The sequence below is a fragment of the Carcharodon carcharias genome, chromosome 20 (assembly GCF_017639515.1).
Source record: "Carcharodon carcharias isolate sCarCar2 chromosome 20, sCarCar2.pri, whole genome shotgun sequence".
Lineage (NCBI taxonomy): Eukaryota > Metazoa > Chordata > Chondrichthyes > Lamniformes > Lamnidae > Carcharodon > Carcharodon carcharias.
In genome coordinates this window covers 108,093,849-108,110,692 of record NC_054486.1, presented here as the reverse complement: position 1 = coordinate 108,110,692, position 16,844 = coordinate 108,093,849, and the positions used below count along the sequence as shown (strand labels likewise).

Below are 16,844 nucleotides of genomic sequence, written 5' to 3'. Positions count from 1 at the left end.
GGATTTTATGGCCCCTCACCGGGTGTGCTTTTGGAAGGGGAAATGTAAAATTTGAAGGGTGGCGAGCCTAGCGCCTTCCCACCCATCCCCAATGCAGTCCCCACAGTGCAGCAGGCAGGTGGGCACCAAAATCAGCAGCCAGCCAGCATCTTAAAATAAATGAATAAATAATAGGCATTTGAGCTTGTTAATAAGCCAATCGACCTGAATATTACGCAGCTCACGCCAATCTGATTGGCCAGCAGCTCTCAAGGGCAGAACTTCCTCTCAGCATGTTATTGCTGTGGGTTGGCCTTTTTTTTAATGTCAGTTGGTTCAGAATCGACTTTCGTAACGGTGGGGATTGGGGTGAGCAATACAACTTCCTGTAAAATTTGGCCCATAGGCTCAAAATGAGTAAGGATGGAAGATTTCATTCTCTAAAGGACATTAATAAACCAGCATTAACAACAATGTGACAGCTTCTGGGTCACTTTCACTGAAACCAGCTGTTATTTTGCAGATCTGTTTAAACTGAATTTAAAGGGTTGAATTTTTGTCATGGTTGGAGTGTGAATGGCCACACTTAGGGCTGGGTTTTCATGGTGTCAGGGAGGCTCTGTGGAGGGATGAAAATAGCAGCTCAGAACCCAATTCCTATTCCTAGGGTTTCTGATTTTCAGGAGTGCCTTTTAAGAGTGCAGGCTGGGTCAGGTCATGAGCCCGCATTCTGCATTCCCAACCTTGCCGAGTGTATTGAGTGGACAGGCACGTTCTAGTCCTCTGCAACAGCCAGTTTTTCTGAGAGTTGTGATCCACAGCACCTGAGAGGTGTCGCAAACCAAAGTTTGGGAGAAGCAACCTTTTGAAAGGTAAATTGGAAAGGTCCTCTTCATGCCCCCTATGCCAAAGTATCCCCCGCCCCCCGCCAAATGACCTCCATGGCCCCTCTAGCCCCATGTGCCAAGGTATGCCCCCAATCACCACCTATGGTCCCTCATGTCCTCCATGCCCAGTCACCCACTACACACTGATTAGAAGCAATGAACCTTATAGTGACAATAGCAAAAAAGCTATTTGAAAAGTTATTCATTAATAGCATTCCACTTCCTTAAAAATAAAAAACCCTTTTTACTGTAGGTCAATAAAAGTGTCAATCATTTAGACCCCTTAAAGTATCAACAGCTGAAACTGCAAGTGCTTGAAACCTCTTTATCGTGTGTAAGTAAACACTGTGCAATTGACAGGTGAGATCAGGGAGCCAGAGATGTTAATCAAGCAATGCTTTCCCTGGGGCTGAGGTGATTCAGTACTCTAATGGATTTCTGGGCTCTCACGCCAGCCCAAAACACATCTTGACAAGTGCGAAGTGCAGAATTTGGGATTTACCATTAGGCCCTTGCTCACATTGAACAGAAGATGCTGGAGCCCTACAGCTACCGGACCCTGGAACATGTGCATTGCATCTGAGTGGATTTTCGAGAACATGGATTTTCGAGAACACGGAAGGTGGAAAGTCACCGTTGATGTCAGGGGTCTGCTTTGGGACACCAGGGTCTTGGCCATGGGCTGCTACAGATGATAGTCCAGAGGGTGGGGAGGAAGGTCTAGGTTTGACTGGGAGAGGAAGGTGTACCGCGGAATGAGGTTGGGAGCGGGGGGCAACAGTGGTGTCGGCAGGGGAGTGAAGTTGGTGGGGGTGGGGTGGAAAGAGTATGGGGGAGGAGAAGGGTGTAACGGGGGAGAATGCAGCAACTGAGGAGGTAAGTGTAAGGAGGGAGGAAGGCGTAAGGAAGGAGTTTGGAGGATGGCAGGAGCCCAGGAGAAGGAAGGAATCCAGAGAGAGGAAGGAATCCAGGGAAAGGAGGGAGTTCAGAGGAGGAGGGAGTTCAGAGGAGGAAGGAGTTCGGGGGGAGGAAGGAGTCCAGAGCGGAGAAGGAGCCCAGGGGCGGAAGGAGTCTAGCGGGGGAGGAAGGAATTCAGAGGCAGAAGGAGTCGGGGGGAGGGAGGAATTCGGAGGGGGGAAGGAGTCCAGGGGGAGGAAGGAGTCCGGGGGGGGAAGGAGTCCGGGGGTAGAAGAAGTAAAGGTGGAGGAAGGAATAAGGGTGGAGGATGTCCAGATGAATGTACAAGGGAGTGGTATGTGAAGTCAATGACTGCCTCCTGGGGAGCGAAATGAGGATAGGTGTGGTAGGAGGGAAAGGCGAGTATGAGAGAGGGCAGAGTGAGCCGGTAGGGTGGGAGTGTGAGGGTGCGATGGTAGCAGCAGAAGGGACAGCGAGGGTGGTTGGTGGGGACTCAGAAGCATACACAGACCCTGGGGATAAGAAGGAGGTGGTCGGGGAGGTCAACATGGATGGGATTGGATTTTTGGGAAGATAGGGATCGTGCATGTTCATCTGGACATCCTAGAAAGAAAAGAGTTCTGGTTGGTAGGTAATGGTGGGGAGGTGGAAGGTGATTCCGAGGGGTGAACAATGATGGTGGAAAGGAAATGGGTGACTGGGGGAGGGGAAAGGATGGGGCAGCTGAAAACATACTTTACAACCACCAAGCTTCTGAAATCGAAAGTGAGAGGAGTGTTGGGTGGGCACTGGTGCTGCATGGGAGAGCAGTGTGTGGCCGGGGATGCAGGTCAGCTCAGATGGACAACTGAAAGAGAATCTCAGCAGGCAGCATTGAAAATGTTAGGGACATTGAGATGAGTGGATGGGAGAAAGCTTGCATGAGGCTCCAAAAGGCCCTGCCTCACACACAGTTCTCCCTCCACTCCCTCCAGAATCGCTCCTGGTCCAGCTGTGTGCTGGGGGTGGGGGGGGAGGAGGCGGTGGTGTGGGGGTGGTGTTGGGGATATAGGGAGAGGACTCACGAAGCCTGTAAATGAAACTGAAAGACATTGTTACACACTATTCAGTGAAAGTGAATATATTTTCAGATTATAAAGTGACAAAATGTGTTCACCCATGCAACAACTTGAGATCAGAAATTCTTAACTATTCTAGGCCTACCACTTTTTCTAGGTGCTGCCCTGACATCCTCAGTAGAGGTGGAGACAGCCTGTGCAATGGTTGGCCCTGTTGTTTCTGATGGCTTTGGCATGGGTCCTCTGGACAGCCAAGGCCTTGAGGGTCCCAGTTTGCTTTGGTTATCCTCCTGTGGGCCAGCTGCTTCCTCTGCAGTGTCAGAGGATGAGATTGAGGGGGGTCACAAGTAAAGGCGACTCGAAGGGAGGGGACAGCCTCTGGGGTTCCTGAGTGGATGACTCAGGGGTGTCAGTCTGCCGCTACTCCTCACTTCGGGTGCCCAATGGCCCCGGTCTGACTCATTGAGGGGAAGGAGCATCTGGAGGGACATCGAGGTGCCCCATTTCTCTCTTGCGTTGCCAGTGCAAGAACTCACCCAAAGCTGCCACGATGGAGGGCAGGTCTGCACACATGTGGGCACCACTTCAGCAGAGAGCAGGTGGATGCACTCCTCTGACTCATGTGCCACTCTGTTGAGGGCTTCCGCCAGCGCTGCGTGATGTTCCCCACCTTCTGTTGACTCTCCATGATGAGTTGGAAGGCAGGATCCACAGGCTCCTCATCTGACTTGGAATTCACAGATGCCTCTTCTTCAGCAGTGCTCCGAGTGCCAGGAAGCTTGACTGAACCGGCCCCCTCCTGCTGTGGACACGTGTCCGTGCAGTGACCATCAGGCTGTGACCCCAAGCCTGCTCTAGATCTAGGTCCCCCCGAGGTGTGTGTCTCTGTGCTGATGGAGGGTGTGGGTAAACGCTGTGACAGGTAATCCAGGCTGCTTATTTCCAGCTCTTCAATAGAGGAAGTGTCCTCATCGCTGGAGGTGTGGACCTGGATGGAGCTGAGGGACTGGCTGAGGGTGTCAGTTGCTTGACAGAGCTCCCTGTGAACCAAAGTAGAGATAATGAATGCATGGCAGCAGAGTCAAAAGCAGGAGAAAGCACTCACAGTTGCGCTAAGAGGGGGATGATGTGGTATAGGATCCTCACCCGGGTGTTCATCACTGACCTGACCATCGCCACAGGCACATTCCGTGTCCTCAGCCAATCAGCATGAACTCAAACTGAGTGAGGGGTCTAATGTGGGCCACTCCATCCCCGGTCTGGGACAGTTCCCTGCTGCTGTCAGCCAGCTTCTCCTACATGAAAACAAATGGAGCGAGTGCGAGCAGACATATGGCACTGCATCAAATGTTTATGTGGTGAGTGGAGCCATAGACAGGATGAGGACATGAGCTCCAGAGGATATGAGCCTAATGGAGATGTGAGTGTGTGTGTGTGAGAGTTAATGGCGTTGTCCCTTGAGGTGCAAGATCCCTGTGGATATGTGATGGGCTTGTGAGCGTGTGAGTTGAGAGTGTTGAGAAGAGTGATTTACCCTGATGGAACAGATGAGACCATTCATCCTCTTCCTGCACTGGATGGCTGTCTTATTTTGAAGGGTGTTGGTGCTGACCAATGCTGCTACCGCCTCCCATGCTGGATTGATGATCTTGCTTGCTGGTCTTTGCCTAGAGTGGAGTTACAGGACTTCGCGGCAGGCCTCCGCTGTGTCCAGTAGATGTTCGAGGGAGGTGTCGCTAAATCTGGGGGCAGCATGTTTCCTCCCTTTGGCAGCCATCAGTTCCCAGCAACTTCCAATCCCTTGAAGAGTGCTAGCTCTGTGCAAGGGTGGCTTTTAATTATGGCACCAGGTTTACTAAAGGCCTGAGGTGATGGTGAAGCGGACGAATCAGAGGCCTCCCTGCCAACACTCTGGTGTGTTTCCCAGAAATGCATAATTAATGAGGCAGGAATGGGACGATACAGCATGAAAAGCTGCCCTTGCAGCCGGTGCATAAAATGCCCTTTTTCTACTTCTGCACTTGGTGCAAATCTGGGAAGATTCTGCCCAATGAATTTCAAGAAGTTGTCATAACAAATTGTGTCTTTGATGTGGTTTCAGGTTTGTTTACACAACCTAATAGGATACAAGTTTTACAAGGTTTTTTACACATGCCAGAATGCATTTTTTTCTATAAATGATTTGGAGGCTTTTATTAGATGGTGAGATGTTTATTTTCAAGAAATGTGAAATATTTTCCATTGATATTGCATGGAACATGAAGCTGGTACATAATGAATATTGGGTGTGTGACTATGGAAGATACATTGAGGGCATGGGGACGAGCGGCTTGGGTGATCTGAGGGGTTATGGAGGATATGCGAATGCATAGAGGAGGCATTTGTGATCTGAGGGGGTAGGTCAGGCTTCTCTGTGCCCAGAGGAAGATTCATCCTGATGTCTCAAACTACTATAGTGGGATTAAAACTCCCATGCTCTGGATTATTAATCCAGGCCTCTGGTTTACTGGTTATACTATGTAAGTATGTCAAACAATCTCTCAAAGATAGTGCCAACTTGTGTCAACTAATCGTAGCTTCAGGTGTTTCTGTAAATCCATTCTCATATTGTTGGCAACCTAACAAGTTGATATTTAATGCCCATCCCTGATTAACCTGAGGGGCATCAAGAGTTCTCTTCCCTGAAGGACATTAGTGAGTCAGTTAGGTCTTATGAATGTCCAGTTGATTCTAGACTTGTATCTTGTGTTACACTGTGATATAATCTGCATTCGACTTGTGATACTGACCAAATATTCAGACTAGAAATCACATCAAAAGAATCCCCCATATATAGAACAATTAAAGCGCTAATATTGCATAACCTAAGATCCCGACACTGCTGAAAGAATCATTTGAATTTTCTTTGAATTCTCATAGTCCTCCAAAGTTTGGAAGAAAGAGTCATTTTGGAGTCCTATTATCTTGGTTACCTCTCTTGTATTTACTGACATAACAGAGCTATTTATACTTTCTACTGAAGGAATTACTAATTGGTAAAGTTAATTAAAACACAGATCCCATCTTGGATATGGAAGATTAAGGGGGATCTCATTGAGGGGGTTTAGAATGATTGAATGGTGGAGAGAAATTATTTTCTCTAGTGGAGGAATCCAGAATATTTTTTTTTATTCGTTCCTGGGATATGGGTGTCACTGGCTAGCCAGAATTTATTGCCCATCTCTAATTGTCCTTGTTCAGTGGGCACTTAAGAGTCAACCAAATTCAAACAGTTCCTATAAAATGGTACACTTTCCATGAAAATATCTTCTAATCTTGTTTCTGGAAGAAAGGAATTCATGATATTTTTGTCTCCAAGGAAAACCTACAGTTCATTTTCAAGATAATTGGGATGAAATTGGTCTTGGGCAAAAGTAGCAATAGCCTATCGAACTCACATTTTACATCACGCTCCCGATCTTATTTTCCATCAATGTCAATGGTTTAGGTGGGAAAGAAATTGAGAGTGCAGTGTAAAATGAGCTGTTGATTTCACACCGAACACCCACCCCCTACCCCCACCCCCACCCCAGCCCCAGCCCGATAATCTCTAAATGTATTGTGCTGTTTGATTAGAGACGGCCTCTGGATGAATATTCCCAGCCAATCTGGGTGAAACTTTTCTGACTTGTTCCTGCCGCACCACATTTCTAGAGTTTTGGCTGGAGTTTCCCAGATACAGTCCATCCCTTTAACAGCTCACTTGTCACTTGCTTTTCATCAGCTAGTCTCATTCTTAGAATGGAAGTTTTCACTGTTAGTGTTTCACTAAACACAGTTGTAGCATTTGACCCAATACGGTATTAGCATTAGGAGTTTCCCTATATAAATACCTGATCCTGAAACTTCACCAGCTTCCAAATGTTCTGCCAAAGCAGAGGCCTGCGGTGACCTTTGATCAGCAAAGAATTTCTCTCCCCCTCCTGGGGGCTGAATCACATCTTCCTGAATGATCTCTCCAACTTCAATATTGTGAGCAAGACTTTGCTCTTCTTCCTTGGATTCTGCTAAATGAAAGTCCAACCTTTCTAAAGAGGCCAAACTGCTCTCCTGGACACTGGGCAATGAGTCAGGCTTCCTGGATTGCTCATCTCCTTTATAGCATTGTCCCATCCCAGTTGTAGCTTTAACTTTGATTTTAGTTCCCTGACACTTTGGCAGGGTGCAGGTTTCCTTCAATTGGTTCTCTGGAAGCTGTTGATGTTTAGCAGTTAGATGATTCACATTCATTGGTTTGCTAGGTACTGCAGCAGACATTGAACTATTATATCTTGACTCTGTGACTGGTGCTTCAATTCTCCTTTCTCCCACAGAAACAGTTATTCCCAATATTTTCAAATGCAGATCCTGGCGAGACTTCCTTCTATGATGGAGTGAACTGATTTTCAAATCAGTTGGCCCCTTGCTGTGCTCCCCTGTATCTGTTGACCACATGTCACCCTTGGCCAATTGGCTTTCCTCAGGGTTAACACCACCTGTAGCATCCAAAGCAGCTTTACTATTGTTTCCATTCTCGTGGTTAACTGCTTTTTCTGAGTCTAATTTCACCTGGTCACCGTGATCTTTGTAAAAACTGATCCTGTTTTCTTTCCTCCCTGGTTTGTTAGACAACTTCTCAGGAAGGCCTACTGGGTTGGCAGCTGGAGATGAGCCTCTTTTTTCATTTTTGCAGGCTCCTGAATGTCCACAGTTGCAATAATGAATAGTTTGGGCATAGTTATTAAGCCCATTGGGAGGGTCACAGGGATAGTCTTGCCCTGCTGGGGCCTTGTAGCTGGAGATGGCTGGTTGAGCCAGGTTCCAGGGCTGGTTGGATTCTCCCTTGGCCAATTGCTCATATGAGAGCATCTCCTTTTTCTCCATGCCAGGTGTGCTCGTGTGGCAGAACATCTCAGCCACTGACTCTGGCCTCCTCCTGTTCACCATAAAAGAGGTCCTGGAAGAATTGATGGATGGAACCTTCTCTAGGTTGTGATGGTAGAGATCATGGAATGAGGGTGGGTCTTCAGGGGGAGAGTAGAGCACAAGTGGAGTTGAAGGATATGGGTGAGCACAAAGCCACTCGATGACATAGGATTTGGAGGAGGAAGATTCGATGTCGGACAACTGTGGAGAAGAGTAGGATCCACCATCAGCTGAAAATTCTTTTGCTGCTTGCCTTTTCTTGCACAATTTCTTTGCCTTTCCTTTGGCCTTCCCATTGTCTACTTCGGTCATTTCTCATCAGTCTCTGGTAGCCAAACTGACACGAGCCTTATTTTTTTTCACGGAAAGTGTTTTCTCAGTCAAGTAAATGCAGCTAAGAAAAGAAACACATTTATTGAGGTCTTTTTTGCTGGTGTATAATGTTACTTTTTCAAAAAAAAGTATTTTCTTCCCAGCCAAATATTCACCATCACTTCCAAGTTCCTCCACAAGCACCAAAACAGCTAAACATATGTGAGCTGTTCCTTCACTGTGACTGGGTCAAAATCATGGAACTTCCTCACAAGCAACACTGTGGGAGTAGCTTCATTACATGCACTGTAGCAGTTCAAGAAGGGTAACTAGGGCTGGGCAATAAAGACCAGCTCTGTTAATAATGCCTACATCATGAATTTTATTTTTCAATTTGTTTTTAATCAGTAAAGGGTTCCAAATTAGCAGGCCATGAAAGAAGAAAAACTGCAAAGTTCTTTGCAACGTATGAATGGATGAATGAAGTGCAGTCATTGTTTTGAGGGCAATCCTTAACTCCCTTGTCAATCAAAAATCTTTCTAGCTCAACCTTGAATATATTCAATTACTCAGCCTCAACTGTTCTCTATGGAGAGAATTCCAAAGACTAATGGCCCTCCAAGAGGATAAATTCCTCCTCATCCCCTTCTCAAATGAGAGACCCCTTATTTTTGAACTGTGCCACTAGTTCTAGATTCCCCCATGATAGGAAACATCCTCTCAGCATTTACCCTGTCAAGCCCACCTGCCCAACCTCTCCTCAAGAAAATCCCCAGGAATCAGTCTTCTGAACTTCTCAGAACTGCTTCCAACATAAGTATATCCCTCCAGCAAGGAGACCAAAACTGTACACAGTACACTAGGTGTGATCACACCAATGCCCTAAGCAGCTGTAGCAAGACTTTCTTACTTTTATACTCCATCCCCATTGCAATAAGGGTCAACACTCCATTTGTCTTTCTAATTACTTGCTGCATGCTAGCCTTTTTTGTTTGATGTACAAAGACCCCGAGATCCCTTCTGTACTGCAGCATTTTGCAGTATCTATCTATTTAAATAATCTGCTTTTCTGTTCTTCTTGCCAAAGAGGACAACCTCACATTTTCCCACATTATACTCTGCCAGTTTTTACCCAATCACTTAACATATCTATATCTCTTTGCAGATTCTTTGTATCCTCCTCACTACTTACTTTCCTACCTATTTTTGTACGCTCAGCAAATTTGGCTACAGTGTAATCCGTTCCTTCCTCCAAGTCATCAATATAGAACATAAATATTTGAGGCCCCAGCACTGCCCCCTGCGGCATTCCACCAGTTACAGTTTGCCAATCTGAAAATAATCCATTTATCCCAACTGTCTGATTCTTGTTGGTTAGCGATCTTCATGCTAATATCACCATGAGCTCCTATCTTGTGCAGTAATCTTTTATGTGGCACCTTATCAGAGGCCTTTTGAAAATCCAAATACACTATATCTACTGTTTCCCCTTTATTCATCCTACTCCTCAAAAAGAATCTCCCCAGATTTTAAGATTAGCAGCTGATGAACTGTCTCCAATATTGATCAATCTCTTTCAAGAGTCAATCAACACTGGCTACTTACTAGACCAGTGGAGACAAGCTAACTTCCGTGGTATATTAAAAAAAAGGGATAAAAGTTAGCCAGAAAACTACAGACTGGTATCTCTCACCAGTGTCATGTGTAAATTACTAGAATGTATTGTTCATTCTCATGTCATGAGGAAATTTGAAGATCAGGACATCCTGGTAGATAGCATGGTTTTCAGTCAAAAAGACCTACTGAAACATAGCTTTTACAGATTGTCAATGACTTAGCTCAAGTCTCAAAAAAGATGAAACTAATCACATGGTCATACTAGATTTCTCAAACACATTTGACAAAGTTCCTCATGAAAAGATCTTACCTAAACTTTACTACTATTGCATCAGGGGGATATTATTAAATTGGATCTGTCGCTTCCTTACCAACAGAGGGCAAAGAGTGATATGTGAATCATCCTCTCTGAGAGATGTTCTCTCCAGAGCGCTCCAGGGAACAATGTTGGGGCCTTTACTCTTCTTGGTATACATAAATGACCTTCCCAACAAGTTAAAAAACAGGGTGTGACTATTTGCTGATGACTGTGTGGTTTACGCATCAGGGAAAGCTCAAGGTCATATCATTTCGCTGCAAGATGATCTTCTGGAATTGCAAAATGGCAGGACCAATCAGAGATGGCATTCAATGCCAAAAAAAATGCTATGTCATTAAATGCTATACCACCAAAAAAGATCAACCAAAAGATAGCTTTAACTTCTGTAATAAAATTCCCCAACAAGTAAATGCTTGGGTGTTCATCTTAAAAACAATATTCAATAGGGATTCCACAGTCAGCAGATAACATCCAAAGCAAACATGGTCTTTGGATTTCCGAGGAAGAATCTTCGGTTTGCAATATCAGAGTTATACCTTACCAAGCATTTGTTTGTCCAATTCTGGAGCATGCCAATTGTTTGTGGGATCCTTCTACGGCGAGAGATATAAATAAGATTGAAGTGATCCAAATACACACTGCACAATTCTGCATGAATCAATATGGGAAATATACCAGTGTCACATCTTTGATTTCAGATTTGGAATGGGAATCATTACAGCAATGGAGGGAGAAAAATAGACTGACCATGGTCTATAAAATATGGAATGGACTGGTGGTAATTGACAGAAACAAGCATCTGGTGCCCCCAACAATGAAAAAACACAAGGTAGCCATCCACAAGCTACAAAGACCATTTGTTTCCAAGCGTATCAACAACCTTTCTTCCCAAGGACAATCCCACAATAGAACAAGCTAACAAAGAAAATAGCCACAACCATCACTTGAAATCTTTAAGACATTTTTAGATTATTTCGATTTATAAGTTTTCATTCTCAGAACTACAATTCCAGAGGGTCATGCTTAGTTTAGCTAGCAATACCCATATAAACGCTCTAAAGGAATACAGATATTAGTCTGTGATACTAGCACAATTAAAGCTTAAGCAGAAGAAGTAAAAGAACTCTAATAAATTTGTCAAACACAATTTCCCTTTCACAATACCATGTTGCCTCTGCTTGATTGCATTGTGTTTAAATACCCTGCTACTACCTCTGTAATAATAACAATTTTCCCAATTTTTTTAATTCATTCACGGAATGTGGGCTTCGCTGGCTGGGCCAGCATTTATTGCCCATCCCTAATTACCCTTGAGAAGGTGGTGGTGAGCTGCCTTCTTGAATTGCTGCAGTCCATGTGGTGTAGGTACACACAGTGCTGTTAGGAAGGGAGTTCCAGGATTTTGACCCAGCGACAGTAAAGGAACGGTGATATATTTCCAGGTCAGGATGGTGAGACACTTGGGGGGGAACTTCCAGGTGGTGGTGTTCCCATCTATCTGCTGCCCTTGGCCTTCTAGATGGTAGCGGTCGTGGGTTTGGAAGGTGCTTTCGAAGGAGCCTTGGTGAATTCCTGCAGTGCATCTTGTAGATGGTACACACTGTTGCTACTGTGCCTCAGTGGTGGAGGAAGTGAATGTTTGTGAATGTGGTGCCTATCAAGCGGGCTGCTTTGTCCTGGATGGTGTCAAGCTTCTTGAGTGTTGTTGGAGCAGCACTCATCCAGGCAGGTGGGGAGTATTCCATCACACTCCTGACTTGTGCCTTGTGGACAGGCTTTGGGAAGTCAGGAGGTGAATTACTTATTGCAGATTCTAGCCTCTGACCAGCTCTTGTAGCCACAGTATTTCTATGGCTAGTCCAGTTCAGTTTCTGGTCAATGGTAACCCCCAGGATGTTGATAGTGGGGAATTCAGTGATGGTAATGCCATTGAATGTCAAGCTGCAATGGTTAGGTTGTCTCTTGTTGGAGATGGTCATTGCATGGCACTTGTGTGGTGCAAATGTTACTTGCCACTTGTCAGCCCAAGCCTGGATATTGTCCAGGTCTTGCAGCATTTGAACGTGGACTGCTTCGGTATCTGAGGAGTAACAAATGGTGCTGAACATTGTACAATCATCAGCGAACATCCCCACTTCTGACCTTATGATGAAAGGAAGGTTATTGATGAAGCAGCTGAAGATGGTTGGGATGAGGATACTACCCTGAGGGACTCTTGCAGTGATGTCCTGGAGCTGGAATGACTGACCTCAAATGACCACAACCATCATCCCTTGTGCTAGGTATGACTCCAACCAGTGGAGAGTTTTCCCCGATTCCCATTGACTCCAGTTTCGCTAGGGCTCCTTGATGCCACACTTGGTTAAATGTGGCCTTGTTGTCAAGAGCAGTCACTCTCACCTCACCTCAGGAGTTCAGCTCTTTTGTCCATGTTTGAATCAAGGCTGTGATGAGGTCAGGAGCTGAGTGGCCCTGGCGGAACCCAAACTGAGCATCAGTGAGCAGGTTATTGCTAAGCAAGTGCCGCTGATAGCACTGTTGATCACCCCTTCCACTACTTTACTAATGGTGGAGAGTAGACTGATGGGGGAGTAATTGGCCAGGTTGGATTTGTCCTGATGTTCGTGTACAGCACAAAGCTGGGCAATTTTTCACGTAGCCAGCTAGATGCCAGTGTTGTAGCTGTACTGGAACAGCTTGACTAGGGGCATGGCAAGTTCTGGAGCACAAGTCTTCAGCACTACTTCCAGAATATTGTCATGTCCCATAGCCTTTGCACTATCCAGTGCCTTCAGCTGTTCCTCGATATCATGTGGAGTGAATCGAATTGGCTGAAGACTGGCAACTGTGATGCTGGGGACCTCCAGAGGAGGCTGAGATGGACCATCCACTCGGCACTTCAGGCTGAAGATTGTTGCAAATACTTCAGCTTTATCTTCAGCCTGGATCAAAATCTTGGAACTCCTTCCAGCACTGTGGGTGCACCTGCACCAGATGAACTGCAGAGGTTCAAGAAGGTGGCTCACCTTCTCAAACGCAATTAGGGATGGGCAACAAATGTTGGCCTAGCCATGAAAGAAAAATAAAAATCAGGTTTCTGCCCCAGTTACCACACCATGCTGAAGTTCCTAGATGGTGGTAGGCCCAGGTAACAGTGGAAAAGATCATAAGTTATAATGTGGATTGAGAATGCCTTGTATTGGTCACTGGTCTCTCCCTCTAGACAACCTTAAAAACGTACCAGCAGAATCAGATTATTATGATCAAAGGTCCATTCTAGAGACTTGAGCACATAATCCAGGCTGGCTGAGAGAGTGCTTCTGTACTGCTGTATTTTTTGAATGAGACATTAAAATGAAGGCTTATCTGCCTTCATCAGCGGAAATAAAAGACCCCATGGCACAATTTAAAGAAGTGCAGGGGAATTCTCCTATCACCCTGGTCAACATTTATCCCTCAACAACAGCACCAGAGTAGATGATCTGGACTTTTATCTCACTGCTGATGGGTGGAACCTTTTTGTGCACACTTTAGATGCGGTGTTTCCTATGTCACAAAAATAACTGTACTTCATTAGCTGTAAAGTGCTTTGGAACAGCCTGAGGTTGAAAGCAGCTGAATAAATGCAAGATTCTACTTTCTTTCCAGTCAAACAGCCTGTGTCACTTACTGTCCAAGTTCACACATGAAGAATTGTTGTGTCCACTAGCAGCTGTGGATCCAAACCCCAAGGAGAAGAATAGTGAAAGCAATAGGAAGTGCCAAATTTTCCCACAATGGGCTCAAGTACATTGTCCTTGGCTGACATTCCGATGCAGTACTGAGTGCCACATTGTTGGAGGTGTCGTACTTTGGATGAAAGGTTAAGCAGTCCGTGGTAAACCACAGGTGTCCAATCATGTCCTCCACTGGTAGCAGCAGCAGATTAAAAGAAAAAAGATTTGCATTTATATATCTCCTTTCATGACCTCAGGGCAACCTGAATCATTTACAAATAATGAAGTAGTTTTGAAGTGCAGTCACTGTTGCAATGTAGGAAAATGCAGACGCTAATTTGCACAGCAAGGTGCCACAGAAAACAATGATATAATAATCAGATAATCTATCCTTAGGTGACATTGGTTGGTGAATAAATATTGACCACTAAGGAGAATTTCCTGCTCTTCTTCCAAAAGGGTGCTAGGATCTTTTATGCCGACTTAAAAGGGTCTCAGTTTTAACATTTCTCTGAAAGGTCGTACCTCCAAGTTACAGCACTTCCACAATACTGGCCCTCCAACAATGCTGCACTCTCTCAATACTGTACCTCTGAATGTGCAGTATCCCCTCAATGAAGCCCTTCTAACAGCTCAGCACTTCTTCAGTACTGACCCTCTGACTGTGCAGAGCTCCCTCAGAACTGCCAATCTGACAGTGCAATGCTCCCCTCCATCCGTGCAGCACTCCTTCAATATGCTGACCCCACAACCCCTCCAACCCCATCAGTGCAATGCTCACTCAGCACTGCACTGGTGTGTTACTGAATGTTCTATAACCCAATATGTTACTGACCTGTGGACATAATGCTGCCTTTCAGTCAATGGTCACTCAGGTGCTTGTTCAAAAGTAGTTTGACGTTCTCACACAAGCAGACATTTTGAATAAAACTCCTTATTGTGTGACATCATGAATAGAAGCAGTGGATTGTGGGTAGGATGGGTGATGTCATGAGAATGTAACTTTGTGAGGTCACATGGGAGGGTTCTATAAAATGGGGCTTCCAGAGCAACCTTCATTCAGTTAAAGCTAGCAGTAGGATTGTTGTTGAGCATTCTGTCTCTTTATAACCTTCAAAAGAGAATTAGATAAATATGTGAATTAGAAAGAGCGAGGGAGTGGGACCTTAAAATGGAACTCCAGTTCAGACCAGTACCTATCATTTCCAAGTTTTACTGGTTTTTCTTCTGCTATCAAGGAGCACGATGCACCAAATGATTAGCTTCAGTGCTGTATAATTGTTTCATTCCATGATAATCTTTAGGAATAATGTCCAACCCATTCCTCTTTAATAGGATCACTTTATAGAAACTGCACTGAAGAAAACTTAGGACAATCACTCTCTAATATTAATTTCATACTCTTTGTGGGAAAACATGCTCTGTAGAGAAGGTTATTGGTACGCAAATGCCTGACTAGAAACAGTAGGGGAAGCAGGATCCATACTTGCCTCTAAAAGAGTAGATGGATTTTTGATAAAAAAAACTTTTCAAGAGTGTGGAGAAGGCAACTCACTAGTGTAAGATCAGGTAATTTACCCTCTGTATTTCTTCCATCAATAAGTTTCCACTAGCCTGTATCATGGAACCAAATATAATATTTCCAAGTTTCCTGACAGCACAAAACTAGGTGAGTGGTGAAGAGGATGTTAAGAGGCTTCAAGGCAATTTAGACAAGTTGAATAAGTGGGCAAATACATGACAGATGCAGTATAACATTGGCAAGTGTGAAGTAATCCACTTTGGTAAGAAAAACAGAAGGGCAGAGTATTATTTAAATGGTGATAGATTGGGTGTCCTTATACACCAGATACTGAAAGCAAGCATGCAGGTGCAGCAAGCAGTCAAGAAGGCAAATGGTATGTTGCCCTTCATTACAAGAGGTTTTAAGTACAGGAGCAAGGATGTCTTATTGCAGCTGTACAGGGCCTTGGTGGGACCACACTTGGAGTATTGTGTGCAGTTTTGGTCTCCTGCTGTACAGGGCCTTGGTGGGACCACACTTGGAGTATTGTGTGCAGTTTTGGTCTCCTTACCTAAAAAAGGATATACTTGCCATTGAGGGAGTGCAGTAAATGTTCACCAGGCTGATTCCTGGGATGACAGGATTGTTGTATGAGGAGAGATTGGGCTGACTAGGCCTGTATTCACTGAAGTTTAGAAGAATGAGAGGAGAACTCATTGAAACATATAAAATTCTGACAGGGATGGACAGACTGGATGCAGGGATGATGTTTCCTCTGGCTGTGGGGTCCAGAATGAGGGGTCACCATCTCAGGATATGGGGTAGACCATTTAGGACAGAGGTGAGAAGAAACTTTTTCACTCAGAGGGTGGTGAACCTATGGAATTCTCTACCACAGAGGCTGTGGAGGCCAAGTCACTGAATATATTTAAGAAGGAAATAGCTAGATTTCTGGAGTCTAAAGGCATCAAGGGGTATGGGGAGAGTGCAGGAGTATGGCATTGAGATAGAGGATCAGCCATGATCATACTGAATGGTGGAGCAGGCTCGAAAGGCCGAATTACCTACCCCTGCTCCTATTTTCTATGTTTCTATGTTTCAATGAAGCAGGCAGTGACCTGGGCATCAGAGAGATTCTCAGGTTGCTTGATGGGATTACCATTCCAAATTGAGACTGACCATAAATCATTGGTCACCCTCTTTAATTCCACAGACATTTTCAAAATGCTTTTACGCATACAACGTTCCAGACTTAGGTTGATGTGTTTCCAGTGCACAGCTGTGTATGTGCCAACGAAATCGCAGACCACAGCTGATGCCTTATCCAGAGCTATGGTTGATCACACCATCACCCAGGACTTGTTTGTTTCTGAGATGGAAGCATTCGTCTCAATCATAACAAATTCCCTACCAGTTTCTAAATGAAAGCAGCAAGAATTCAGGAAAGCACACAAGATGTGGAGTGTACCCAAGTCAGGGAATTTTGCCAAGCAGGTTGGTCAAAAAACAGCATGGCTGACAAGCTCTTAATGATAGTGGAAGATCTTCTGGTCTTCAACCACCGCCTGGTAATACCCAAGACTATGAGAG

The 16,844-nt window shown here is 45.0% G+C and overlaps 1 protein-coding gene across 1 annotated transcript in view; it reads right to left on the bottom strand.

Annotated features, from left to right (window-relative positions):
* Positions 1–16,844, bottom strand: part of LOC121292845 — a 141,333-nt gene that overhangs the window by 76,621 nt on the left and 47,868 nt on the right. The window lies entirely within an intron of this gene.